Consider the following 15081-nt stretch of genomic DNA (forward strand, 5'->3'; position numbering starts at 1 on the left):
TCAGAGAGAGGGAGACACTGAATCCGAAACAGGCTCCAGGCTCTGAGCTGTCAGCACAGAGCCCGACGCGGGGCTCGAACTCACACACTGCGAGATCATGACCTGAGCCGAAGTCGGCCGCTTAACCGACTGAGCCACTCAGGCGCCCCAGAGACAATTTATTTAAAGCACTTAAAACAGTACCTCCCTGGCACTCGGTATGTACTCAGTAAACGTTAGGGGGTTTTTAATCATCCTCAACATCACTGCCCACTACCATCGATTACTGAAGTCAGTAAATTTGAACTCCTATATATCTCATGAAAAAACACACTCTTCTCTCCTCCCCATCTCTTGCCTCCCTACTGGTCCCCGCATCCCCTCCTGCCCTGCTCCCCCAGGTGGTGGGAAAGTGAAGCTATCCCTGTTCCGTTCAAGCCCTCGGCTCCGCCCAGCCCAGACACAGGGGCAGATCCTAGGCCTGCTGCTTTTTTGCTGCCTTCCCAAAAGAACAAAACAAAGAGGACGGCAAAGCTTTGAGGCTCCTGGGCCCATGAGCTCAAGCTCTTTATGCAAAGGAATACGCTAGAGAGCTGATAAAATCCTGTGATTCTGTAGGTGTGGGTCAGACCGTGGGAAAGTGATCCCTCTGATCCCTCTGCCTGGTCCTCTTCCTGAGGCCCCCACTCCTGGGCTGTAGCAGGGGAGCTCCTGTGGCTACAGGGAAAGGAGAGATGTCAGCCCCACACTCTAAATGACCCCATGGCTGCCTGCTCTCTCTGCGCAGAAAGCAAAGGAGTACAAAAGTTGTCCCAAGACAGTCCTTCAGCAAATTTAATCTGGGGGGGGGGAGGCTCATTTGCTATGATTTAGGAATATACCATGCCCCAAATTACTTTTCCCTCTCACTGTTGCCCGAATGTCCACCATTAGCCACTCAAACTTGTGGGAAGCTAGCCCTAAGAGCTAGAAGACATAGGATTGGATCCAGACCCAAATCTCGCTGGATGGCCTTGGCTGGCCAAAACCCTCTCCCCCAAGCTAAGCTTTTTTCCCCCTCCTGAACAGGCACATTATTGTAGGCCAGAACCCCAGAGTGCTGGCAGAAAGTAATCAGATTTGATGAGACACCCAGTGCAGCCCATGGGCACAGAGTACGTAGGTGATAATAAAAGTCAGGTCCCTTCAATTTTGAATTTTTAAAAATCATGGGGCACCTGGGTGGCGCAGTCGGTTAAGCGTCCGACTTCAGCCAGGTCACGATCTCGCGGTCCGAGAGTTCAAGCCCGGCGTCAGGCTCTGGGCTGATGGCTCGGAGCCTGGAGCCTGTTTCCGATTCTGTGTCTCCCTCTCTCTCTGCCCCTCCCCCGTTCATGCTCTGTCTCTCTCTGTCCCAAAAATGAATAAACGTTGAAAAAAAAATAAAAAAATCGTCCCCTCTTTTAAATGTAAATTTCCTGAAAGAAGCCCCAGTGATGTCTCAGGGTGGAAGAGTCCACCAACTTTTCTCCCTGACAAAGGAAAGTTGGATTGCATCACTTTACACGGTGCCACAATTTAGATTTTTGTCTCCAGTGGCTGTGAAAAATTTCCTTCCAGAATATGAAAAAGGCAGAGTCCTCCCATTACTATCTCAGAAGCAGACCCTGGGGCACGTGGCTGGTTCAGTCAGTGAAGCATGGGACTCTTGATCTCCAGGTCATGAGTTCAAGCCCCACTTTGGGCTTAGAGCTTACTTTAAAAAACAAAATAAAATAAAAAGGCAGCCCCTAATTTCCAAGCCTAGTGGATACCACTCTGGCAGGGTCTTTATTAGAGGGCGTGTTTGGATCTTGGTCTGGTGGCCACAGGCCTGCGTTACCTACTTATGGATCAGGTCCTTCTGCCTCCGCCGGCCTACCCAAATTTTAACCTGCTCCCCGCCACACCCCACACCCGCAGTTCCTCCGCCCTTCCCAGACCACCCAGCCCCGGGTCCCTCCACTCCAAGCTCCCTCCAGGTTTCAGCGCCCCCCTCGGTTCTCATCACCTTCTCCCTGTGCCTTGTGAACTCCCTGCCCGCTCCCCGGCCGCACCCCATCCGTGACCCTCTATCCTTGCCCCATCCAGTGTTGCCAGATAAAATCCGGGACGCCCAGTTAGATTCGAATTTCAGAAAAACAATGTCTTTTTAACATCAATATGGCCCATGCAATATTTAGGATATACTTAGACTGAAAACGATTTTGTATCTAAAATTTGAGTCTAAATGGGCATCCTGTATTTGAATTTGCCAGATCTGGCCACCTACCCCAATCCAAGCGCCCTTTCCTCCCTCGCACCCCTCGCACCCCTCGCTGCTTCCCGAGCCCCTCTGACCTCACGCGCCCCCTCCTCTCTCGCAGCCCTGTGTGCCCCGACCCGCCCATTTCCGTTCGGTGCTCTACGCCCCCACCCGTGCCTGGCGAGCGCCCCTCTTCCGCGAGGCACCCCACCCTCGTGCCGCCCCCCTGGACCCGCGCGCGGTCCTTGCGCCCCCACCTCCCAAACAGCCCTTAACTCTCCACGCGTCCTTCTCCATTCGGCCCCCGAGACTCGCGCAACCCCGTCCACGCCGCACGCATCTCGGTCCGCCCGCAGCCGCACAGCCCGCTCTTCCCTGCTGCGTCCTGCGAGCGGGAGCCCCCCTCGCGCCTTGATCGCGCGCTTCTCTGTGCCCAGGGCCCCTCCGTGGGCGGCTTCCTTCCTGCCGCCGCCGCACCCCCTTAATCCTGCTCCCCTCCGCGCCCATGGCCCCGCGGGCTCCTCCTGGCGCACCTGGGCGGACCCGCGCGCAGTCCGCGCGGCAGTCCCGCACCGCACCGCACGCCTGGTCGCAGAAGCAGCGCGGGGGCCCGCGGGCGACGCAGGTCGGATCGCGGCCGGGACAGCAGCCGCCCAGCGCGGCGCGGCCCTGCCCGGGCCAGAGCGCGCCCGACGGCCCCCGGGCCCAGGACACCCGGGGCCACCACCGTCAGGGCGAGCGCCAGGGGCAGGACCCGCGTCGCGCTGCGCAAGGCCGTGGCCGGGCTCAGGCTGGGGACCGAACACGGACGCCGGCGGGGACCGACCCCACCTGGCCCGCCCCGTCTTGGGGCGGAGGCTACGGGCCCGACCCGTCCCCAGACCCACCTCCTACCTGTCAAGGAGCTGATGCCCGTCGCCCATTGGTCCGATCCAAACTTTGCACAGCTAGTGGAACCAAGATAAGGGTAATAACCTCAACAACTTCGCAAGGGGGCCCCACGACCCCCAGTTTCCAGGGAGATAGAGGAAGTAGAGGCTCATCAAAGCAGAGTGTGTTGTAAGAGATGACGATAGTGCTGTGTATTGTTATAGTGATAACGGTAAGAGCCACTAATCATAATCATATTACCAATAATACCAACAATAGCTGCCAATACTATTAAAAATAGTAGTAGGCATAGTAATTGCCAGGAAAGGAGCCTGGGAGCCAGGCTGTGTTACCGTACTTTAGGAGTGTCGTCAGGATTGTCCAAACCTGGGTCCCTTGGATGTACCTTTATTTTTTGCTATATCCCTACCAATATTTTTCTTTGAATAGACTCACTTTTAAAACTTAAAATAGTTGTTTTTTTGTTTTGTTTTGTTTTGTTTTGTTTTTTAACAAAACCATATCACTCAAGAGGATGAGAAGACAAGCTGTAGACTGGAAGAAAAAAATTTGCAAAAGACACATCTGGTAAAGAAGAATTATCTGGGGGTGCCTGGATAGTTCAGTTAAGCCTTGGACTCTTGATTTCTGCTCAGGTCATGGTCTCATAGTCATGAGATCCAGCCCTGTATTGGGCTCCACCTTGGCCGTGGAGCCTGCTTAAGAATCTCTCCCTCTGCCTCTCCCTCTGCCCCTCCTATGCTCACACTGTCTCTCAAAATATTTTTTTAATTAAACTAAAAAATAAAATGTAAAAAAGGGTGCAAACATTTAAAATGTTTATAATTTCTTTTTTTTTTTTTTTGTTTTAAAGAAAAGGTAGGGGCGCCTGGGTGGCTCAGTCTGGTAAGCGTCCCACTTCGGCTCAGGTCGAGATCTCGGGTCCTGTCTGTCTCTGTGCTGACAGCTCAGAGCCTGGAGGCTGTTTCAGATTCTGTGTCTCCCTCGCTCTCTGCCTCTCCCCTGTTCACTCGCTCACTCTCTCTCGAAAATAAATAAACGTTAAAAAAATTTTAAATAAAAACATAACAATGGGCAAAAGATCTAAACAGACACCCCACAGAAGATATATGGATTGCAAGTAAGGATATGAAAAGATACTCAACATCATGTGTCATTAGGAAATTGCAAATTAAAACAACAATGAGATACCACTATGTACCTATTAGGGTGGCTAAAATTCAAAACGCTGACCACACCAAATGCTGACGAGGATGTGGAGCCACAGGAACTCTCATTACCACTGGTAGGAATGCAAAGTGGCACAGCCACTTTGGAAGACAGTTTAGCGGTTTCTTAGAAAACTAAATATAGTCTGAGCATACGATCCAGTAAATTGCACTCCTTGGTATTGACCCAAATGAGTTGTTTACCCAAATGAGTTGAAAGCTTATGGCATTCAAAAACCTTCACATGGATGTTTACAGCAGCTTCATTCATAATTGTCGAAACTTGGAAGCAACCAAGATATCCTTCAGTAGGTGAATGGATAAATAAACTGTGGTACATCCAGACAATGGAATATTATTCAGCACTAAAAAGAAATGAGCTATCAAGCCATGAAAAGACATGGAGGAAATTTAAAGGCATGTTACTGAGTAAAAGAAGCCAATCTGAAAAGACTACATACTGCATGATTCCAATTATACGACACTTAGAAAAGTCAAAACCATGGAGACAGTAAAAATATCAATGGTTTCCAGGGTTGGGGAAAAGGAGCAATGAAAGATGTTTAGACAGTAAAACTATTCTGTTCTGTATGATACTATAACAGTGGATACAAGTCATTATTCACTGTCAAAGCCCATAGAATCTACTGCTAATACCAAGACTGAACCATAATGTAAACTATGGACTTGGGTGATAATGATGTGTCCATGTAGGTTCATGATTGTAACAAATGTACCACTTTGGTGGGGGATGTTGATAGTGGTGGAATCTGGGTGGGGAGCAGGAGCTATATGGGAACTCTGTGCTTTTTGTTCAATTGTACTGTGAATCTAAAACTTCTCTAACAAATGGAAGTCTATTTTAATAAAATTTTTAATGTTCATTTATTTTTGAGAGAGAGACAGACAGACTGAGTGCGAGCAGGGGAGGGGCAGAGAGAGACAGAGACACAGAATCTCAAGCAGGCTCCAAGCTCTGAGCTGTCAACACAGAGCCTGACACAGGGCTTGAACTCACGAGCCCCGAGACCATGACCTGAGCCAAAGTCAGACGCTTAACTGACTGAGCCACCCAGGCACCCCCAAAAGAAAAGTGGGAAGTCAGTAATATTTTTCATAAATAAAGGGAGGAGGAAGGAAGAGCACAAAGACAAAGGACATACAGGGATAGTATAAGTGAACTAAATCCTCATGTATTGGGGCAAAAATCAATAGATAATGTCTAAACTGATAAATCAACAAATGTCCACATAAGTACATTATTTAGCTATATGGAAATAACAACTAGAAGAAATAGCTATAAAGGTTAGAAGTGGTTGTCATGCCAACTAAACGTTTGAAGATGCTCTCCTAATAAGACACTGCAAATATCAAAGTACGGAGACACCAGCAAAGGTCTGAAAGGTTGGTTTTTATTTAAATAGAATTGAGGAGGGTGAGAAGAAAGGAACCCTTGAGTACGAAGGTGGTGGGCAAGTACATCCATACAATCTTTTTGGAGGACAGTTTGTCATTAGCTACCAAAACTATAAGAGCACATACTTTTGACTCAGGAATCCTTACAGATAGAGGCACTCATGCGCAGGGAAACATTAGAACAAGGTTCTTTGCTACTTCATTGTAATGTCAAAAAGTTGGCATCACTCTCACCGTCCCTGAGTAGGGGCTGGTTAAATCTATCATGATCCATCCCTATAAGGGGATATTGTACACTCTCCTAAATTAATAAAGCAGTTGATGTACTTATGTGTTAGATCTTCGAGATTCACTGTGAGGCAAAAAAGCAAGGTGCATAGCAAGGTAACAGGTCACCATTTCTGTTGTTAAAGTATATTTATATTATATGCTGACATATGCAAAGCATATCTCTGGAAGGGGATGTAATAAATTGGTAAGAATGGTTGCCTTTGGGGAGAGGAGCCAAGTGGTATTTTTGGAAGTGTTTACCTCATGCCTATATTACCTATTCAAATAAATGTGGGGGAAAAAAGTGATTGCCTCTAGAGAACTGAATGGGGGTGGGAAGGGTGGGAAGGGGTGGTAGATTTTAATTACACATATAATAAAAGATATATAATGTGCATATTATATATGATATTGATAGAATATAGAATATTGATTTACAAATGTTTTCACTACCAAGAAAGAGAGGCAGAGAGAGAGAAAGAGAGGCAGTCTCTGTCGATGTAAGGGTCAAGTGGGGGCAAGCAGCCACTCCTGACCATGGCATGTCCCCGAACATGCCCCAGGACGAGGACCAGCAGCTTCCTGTAGTTTTCAGCCCCTGCCCCTTATGTGGCTTCTCTCTGTCCTGCCGGGTTTGAAGCATCCAAGTAACTGGTGACCCAGTTCCCAGGAAACCGCCCATGCTGCCCTTTTGTGAGGGTCCTGGGGGCTGTGGGGCTCTTGGCAGATGCCACATTTGTGTGCACAGAGAGAAGCTGATTCACCTCGTAGCAGGGAGAAAGGGACCCATCAGAATGCAATGAGCTGTCCAGCTGAGGGGTGGCACCCCTCTCCCCACGGGTCTGGGCTGCAGGGCACTGTGCTCTGGGTGGGGGCAGGAAGGCTGCTCAGTCTCCCTTCACCCCTGCCTCAATTATCTATTGTTGCATAATGAACCACCCCAGAATATGCAGGCTTAAAATAACAATTTATTATTATCTTTAAAAAAAATGTTTATTTATTCACTTTTGAGAGAGAGAAAGAACACAAATGGAGAAGGGGCAGATAGAGAAACACGCAATGTGAAGCAGGCTGCAGGCTCTGAGCTGTCAGCACAGAGCCTGCGGGGCTCGAACCCACAGACTGTGAGATGATGCCCTAAGCTGAAATCAGAGGCTTGACCAACTGAGCCACCCAGGTGACCCCAAATGGACGAGGTCATTCTGCCAAACAAAGTCACCTGCTGGATTTGAGCCAAGGGTTTCTGAGGGCAAGTTCCCATCTGGAGACAATGAAAAATGTGCTCCTCAGAACAGGACTTTATTTACACCTAATATCTACATTCCAGACTGGGGCCTGGACAGGATGATTGCCCAGGAAGATAATGGAGTCATTAATCTCTGCCCAAGACTGGGCTCCCCCTGCCAACTTCCCATCTGGATAATTAAATCGATTGGCAGTCCCATGGCAGGTCTCCGTGGAGTCTGCGGGGCAGAAGGACAGAGCACCTCTGGCTGCCGCACTTGGCGTCTCCAGAGGGATAGGTTCCTGGGTGACTTTAGGACAAGCCAGCTGAGCCCAGGCTGGGGTTCTTGGCCCTGACTTGCTAGGTTCAGGACTCAGGCAAATATGGACGTGTTGGCATGTCAGTGGTTGGGAACAGTTGTCTGAGCTTCTGTGTTTGTGTGGTTGCCCACGGGGCCCTTCTATTCTTTCTAACTTTACCCTAAACATTGGTTCCTTTACACCACAAGAATTCTGCACCCCACAGCTGGTCCATCTCTCCCCCCCAACTTTTTTCCCTCCTCCATAACTAGCACCAAGATGTTTCAGGGGAATGCCCTCCAATCTTTTTTAAGTTTTTATTTATTGTTAGTAATCTCTGCACCCAACCTGGGACTCGAACTCACAACCCAGAGATCAAGAGTCCCTTGCTCTTCCGAGTGAGCCAGCCAGGCGCCCCAAGAAGATAAGCTTTTAATCAACTTGGCCCTCACTACCCAGAGCACAGCCCAGCCTCAGCATCACCTGGAAGCTTGTTGGAAAAGCAGAATCTCAGGCCCCATCCCAGATTTACTGAGCCAGAATTTCCGTTTCAACAAGATCTCTGGTGATTTAAACACATTAGTTCTCAACCCTGGCTGGGCATTAGAAACACCTGAAGAGAGTTTCCTGTAATACCAACACCTAGGATCCTTTGCTGAAATTTCGACTCGGTTGATCTGGAATATGGCCTGGACATCACTATTTTTTATGGTATAACATAAAATACACTAACTTCCGGTGAATAGCTCAGTATTTTTTACACACGTGTACACACCCACGTAACCACCCGGTTAATAACATAACATTTCCCAGAGCACCCCACAAAGTTCCATTTTGTCCCTTCAAGGTAGGGTGATGGGCCGTCCCAGTTTGTCCAGGACTGAGGGGTTTTTCCGGGACATGGGACTCTCAGTAGCAAAACAGAGAGTCCCAGGGAAAATCAGGACAAGTTGCTCACACTCCTTCCAGGTCTATACTCCAGCCCACCTCCAGAGGGAAACATTATCCTGCGTTTTATCTAGCAGGTACGTTTAAGCGTCCCCCCAGATGACTTTAATGTGCAGCCAGAGCTGACCCAGCAACAGAAACACGTGGGGACCCTGTGAAATTATTGCTGGGCCTTTTACTCCTACACTTTCTAACTCAGTAGGTCTGGAGTGGAGCCAAGAATTTGCATTTCTAACAAGTTTCCCAGGTGATGCTGATGCTACTGCTCTAAGTGCCTTCCTTTGAGAGCTACAGGTCTAAGCCAAGCACAGGAATTCTCCCCTTGCCATCCGGGTTTAGGCTTGAACACATTACACACTTCTGGCCAACGGGCACGAGGAGAAGACTTCCCAGCACTTCCCGGGATGCACTCAGGTAGTCTGTTAAAACGGTACCCCTGGATTGTGCAAATCCCTAGCCCTGGGATGAGGGTGGGGGTGTGGGTCCTAGGTAATATTTTTTCACCGATGGAGAGATGCATGGAAGGGGATGCTCTCTTCTTTTGAAAGTCCAGCAGCGTCTGGGCATGGCCCCTGGAGCTGTCTCATGACCTTGAAACAATAAGCCTGAGGACTAAACACAAACCAAGCAGGGTAGGGGAGAGGAAGGGGGAGAGAGCCTGAGTCCCTGAAGAGACTGCTGAACTACAGGGTCGACCAATCTTATACGACCTTCTCAGGAATGTCTTTCCTTTTGGTTTCAGTCACATATAATTGGGTTCTCTCTGATTTGTGGTCAAAAGCATGTAATACCCTGCTGTTCAATTTGTGGTCCAACAATCAGCAGCCTTGGCATCCCCGGGAAGCTTGTTGGTTTCAAATGATGTCCAATGCCCTTTATTCAAAGGGAAACAGTGCAAGCAGCTGAGCACTGTTCCTAAGGGATTAGGGGCAAGCTCGAGTTTTATAGAGCTTAGAAGAGGCAATGGCAACTCGAAACAGAAGGATGATGGTCTAGGAGGTCCTATTTCTAGGGTGTGGTAAGCTAACTAAAGCAGAGTTGAAGGATATGGCTGGTGCGTGTTAGATTTCTTGACAGGTGCTTCCTGTAAGTGCAGGCTGGCTTCGGGCCGGATTCGTGACCTGGGCTGGGCCAGTAGGACAGCCTCCATTCTTGTAGGGGGTCCTGATACACGAATTAACTTTACCTCAAGAAATGCAGACTCTTGGGCCCTACCACAGACTTACTGAGCCAGAATCTGCATTTTCACAAGATGTCCACAGTCGGGTCTGAGAAGCACTGCTCTAACTATCAGCAGCACACAGGCTTTGGATTTTCTGCACCCTTCTACGGGCCACCTCCCCCAACTGATCGCTGCATGAAACCACGTCATTGCTAATAATCATATGAAAAGATGCCGTGGCACTGCCTACAGGAGCCCTCTAGCTGAGCTTCCTTTGTGACTCATTGGTCAGAACTAGACTACATGCTTCAGCTGCCAGTGAGGCTTGGAAGGCGGGTGCCTGGCTTCATTTCTCTCTATTGTGGGAGACAGGCTCTGCCTGCAAAGACCCAAAGGAGTTGAAAACTTACGTTCACACAAAGACCTGCACAAGGATGTTTATAGCAGTTTTATTCATAATTGGCAAAGCTTGAAAGCACCCAAGATGTCACTCAGTTGATGAATTGCTAAACTGTGGTACACCCAGACAGTGGCGTATTTTTCACTGCCAAAAAGAAATGAGCTCTCAAGCCACGAAAAGACATGGAGGGAACTTTGAATGTATATTGCTAAGCCAAAGAAGCCCATCTCAAAACACTGCTGGATGCTACTAACTATATGTATGTAGCATACTGTATGATTCTAATTATATGACATTCTGGAAAAGGTAAAAATATGGACACAATGAAAAGATCAGTGGTTGTAAGCGGTGGGGTGAGGAGAGAGGTGGATAGGCAGAGCACAGAGGATTTTTAGTGAAAATACTCTGTATGATACAATAATGTTGGATATACAGTCAACCCTTGAAAAATGCAGGGGATAGGGGCACTGACCCTCTGCACAGTCGTAAATCTCTGGATAACTTTTGACTCCCCCAAAACTGAACTACTAATAGCCTATGTGAACCAGAAGCCTTACTAATAAAACAATTGATTGGCACTTACTTTGTATCTGTATTATATATGTATTCTTACAATAAAGTAAGATAAAGAAAAGAAAATATTATTAAGAAAATCATAAGATGGGGTGCCTGGGTGGCTCAGTCAGTTAAGTGTCAGACTCTTGATTTCAGCTCAGGTCACGATCTCACAGTTCACGGATTCAAGCCCTAAATCAGGCTCTGCACTGACAGTGTGGAGCCTGCTTAAGATTCATTCTCTCTCTCTCTCTCTCTCTCTCTCTCTCTCTCTCTTTCTCTCTCAAAATAAATTTTAAAAAAAGAAAATCATAAGAGGGGCACCTGGGTGTCTCAGTCAGTTAAGCATCCAACTCTTAGTTTCAACTCAGGTCATGATCTCACAGTTCATGAGTTCGAAGCCCACGTTGGGCTCTGTGCTGACAGTGGGGAGCCTGCTTGAGATTCTCTGTCTCCCTCTCTCTGTGCCCCTTGCCCACTCACACTTGCTCTCAAAAAGCAATAAATAAACATTTTTTAAGAATCCTAAGAAAACCATGGCTTGCTCAGCCAGTGGAGCTTACGACTCTTGATCTCGGGGTTGTAAGTTCAAGCCCATGTTGGGTGTAGTGATCACTTAAAAGTAAATTAAAAAAAAAAAGTAAGAAAATTGGGGCACCTGGTTGGCTCAGTCAGTTAAGGGTCTGACTCTTGATTTTGGTTCAGGGCATGATCTCACGGTTCGTGAGTTCGAGCCCCGTGTTGGGCTCTGCACTGTGTCAGCGCAGAGCCTCCTTAGAATTTTCTCTCTCTCTCTCTCTTTCCCCCTCTCTCTTTGCCCCTCCCCCACTCATGCTCTCTCTGTTTCTCTCTCTCTCAAAATAAATAAAGTACATCTCTTAATAAATAAAAGGAAATCGTAAAGAAGAGAAAATACATTTGCAGTACCGTACTGTAAAAAATTCATGTATAAGCGGATCATGCGGTTCAAACCCATGTTGTTCAAGAGTCAACTGTATGTCATTATGCTTTTGTCCAAACGCATAGAATGTACAACACCAACAGAGAACTCTAAAGTAAACTACAGACTTTGGGTGATTATGATGTGTCGGTGTAGGTGCATGAGAGGCTGTACATGAGTGGGGGCAGAGGGCATATGGGATATCTCTGCATTTTCCTCTCAATTTTGTTGTAAACCAAAAACTGCTCTAAAATATTATCCTCTTTAAAATAGCCCCCCCCCAAAATACATATAGTATGTATAAGTACATAAAAGATCTAGAAAGATATACAATAAGGTTTAACAGTGGCGTGTCTGAGTTACATAATAGTGTTTTATTTATTTTTGTTCTACATTTATGGCTTTCTATAATGCCCTTATTCTGCTCTGATAACAATGAAAGTTTTTTTTTAACTTTTTATTTAAAAACATTTTTTTTGTTAATGTTTATTTACTTTTGAGAGACAGAGACAGAGTGCGAATGGGGAGGGGCAGAGAGAGAAGGAGATGCAGAATCTGAAGGAGGCTCCAGGCTCTGAGCTGTCAGCACAGAGCCCAACTCGGGGCTCGAACTCATGAACTGCAAGATCATGACCTGAGCCAAAGTTGGGCGCTTAACTGTCTGAACCACCCAGGAGCCCCTAAACTTTTTATTTTGACATAATTATAGACTCACAGGAAGCTGCAAGATAGTACATAGACTATCGTGTATCCTTCACCTAACTTCCCCCAAGAGTGCTATCCTGTGTAATTGTAGTAGGATATAAACATGAGGGAATCAACTTTGTTACAATACGTTTAACTAGACCACAGACCTCATTCTGTTGTCACCATTTTTTTGTATCTTTATTTGTGTATGCGTGTACACAAGTATTATTCTATATGTTTTTATTCCGTGATAAATAGATTCATATATTCATGTAACCACCACAAACAAGATACAAAGGAATTCCATTGTGGTATCCACTTAGGATTACACTCCTCTTCGCAGTCCCCATACCCAGGCAAACACTAATCTGTTCTCCACCTCTGTAATTTGGTCATTTTAAGAATGTAATATAGGGGCGCCTGGGTGGCGCAGTCGGTTAAGCGTCCGACTTCAGCCAGGTCACGATCTCGCGGTCCGTGAGTTCGAGCCCCGCGTCGGGCTCTGCGCTGATGGCTCGGAGCCTGGAGCCTGTTTCCGATTCTGTGTCTCCCTCTCTCTCTGCCCCTCCCCCGTTCATGCTCTGTCTCTCTCTGTCCCAAAAATAAATAAACGTTGAAAAAAAAAAAAAAAAAAAAAAAGAATGTAATATAAATGATCATACATATGCAATCTTTTGAAATTGACTTTTGTCAATAAGCATAATACCCTTGAGATCAGTCTAGGTTGTTGCATGTTATCATAGTTCATAATAAATATTTTTTAATGTTTATTTATTTTGAGGTGGGGAGGGGCAGAGAGAGAAGGAGAGAGAATCCCAAGCAGTCTCTGTGCTGTCAAAAGCCTGATGCAAGGGGGCTCCTGGGTGGCTCAGTGGGTTAAGCCTCTGACTTCGGCTCAGGTCATGATCTCACAGTTCATGAGTTCAAGCCCTGCGTCGGGCTCTGTACTAACAGCTCAGAGCCTGGAGCCTGCTTGGGATTCTGTGCCTCCCTTTCTCTCTGCCCCTCCCCCACTCTCTCTCTCTCTCTCTCTCTCAAAAATATAAAAACATTTAAAAAAAAAAAAAAGCCTGATGCAGGGCTTGAACACACGAATTGTGAGATCATGACCTGAGCCAAAATCAAGAGTCAAATATTTAACCAACTGAGCCACACAGATGCCCCTTTAATAAGAATATATTTGAGTATATATCCCACCTGAACTCTAATATATATGTTTTTTATTAATTTTTTTAATTCCAGCTTGGTTAACATAGTGTATATTAGCTTCAGGTGTACAATATAGCAATTCAACAATTCTTTTTTTTTTAATGTTTATTTTTGAGAGAGAGAGAGAGAGAGAGAGAGAGAGAGAAACAGAGCACAAAATGGGGAGAGGCAGAGAGAGAGGGAGACACATAACCCGAAGCAGGCTCCAAGCTCCGAGCTGTCAGCACGGAGCCCAACGTGGGGCTCGAACCCACAAACTGCGAGATCATGACCTGAGCCCAAATCAGACGCTTAACCAACTGAGCTACCCAGGCGTCCTTTTTTTTTTTTTTTTTTTTTTTAAAGTAAGCTCCACGCCCAACATGGGACTTGAACTCACAACCCTGATATCAAGCGTTGCACTCTACTGAGTGAGCCAGCCAGGCGCCCCCGATTCAACAATTCTGTGCATTACTCAGTGCTCATCATAAATCTACTCTTTAATCCCCATCACTTATTTCATCCATCCCCCCCTCCCCTCTGGTAGCCATCAGTTTGTTCTCTATAGTTAAGAGCCTGTTTCTTGGTTTGTCTCTCTGTCTCTTTTTTTTCCTTTGCTCTTTTGTTTCTTAAATTCCACATATGAGTGAAATCGTACGGTATTTGTCTTTCTCTGACTGATTTATTTGCTTAGCATAATATTCTCTAGCCTCCATCCGTGTTGTTGCAAATGGCAAGATTTCATTCTTATTTATGGCTGGATAATATTCCATTGTATATATGTATATATATGTATATATACAGTATTATTTACAGTAGCCAAATTATGTATATATATATATATATATATATATATATATATATATATATACCTTCTTTATCTGTTCATCAATCAATGGACACTTGGGCTGTTTCCTAATTTGGCTACTGTAAATAACACTGCAATAAACATAGGAGTGCATATATTCCTTTGAATTCATGTTTTTGTATTTTGGGGTACACTGTAGTATGATTACTGGATCATTTTTAACTTTTTGAGGAACCTCCATGCTGTTCTCCACAGTGGCTGCACTAGTTTGCCTTCCCACCAACAATGCAAGAGGGTTCTCCTTTCTCCACATTCTCTCCCAACACCTATTATTTCTTGTATTGTTGATTTCAGCCATTCTGACAAGTGTGAGGTGATACCTCATTGTAGTTTTGATTTGTATTTCCCTGATGATGAGTGATGTTGAGCATCTTGTATCCATTGGCCATCTGGATGTGTTCTTTAGAGAGAGGTCTGTTAATGTCTTCTGCCCATTTTTTAATTGAATTATTTGTTTTCTGGGTGTTGATTAACATATATGGTTTTAATTCGTGTGTTGTGTGTGTGTGTGTGTGTGTGTGTGTGTGTGTGTCCCTGTTTCCAAATGTGAGGACAGGATTTGGAAGCCACATGTTTGGTTTTATCCCCCATGATAGTCTAGCCTGAAAAATTAACCAGGGAGTTGGTGACTTGGCTGTGAGCTATTTTAGGGCAGAAACTGACGGATAATTATCCTTCTTGTTGCCTCTTTGGCTCAGCTCAATGATTTGGTCCTGAAATGATTCTAATCAAGCACCTGGGGGAGGGAGTGCAAGTATTCACGAGGAGCTCGCTCCTCAAAA

This window comes from Leopardus geoffroyi, chromosome A3 (genome assembly GCF_018350155.1).
Source record: "Leopardus geoffroyi isolate Oge1 chromosome A3, O.geoffroyi_Oge1_pat1.0, whole genome shotgun sequence".
Lineage (NCBI taxonomy): Eukaryota > Metazoa > Chordata > Mammalia > Carnivora > Felidae > Leopardus > Leopardus geoffroyi.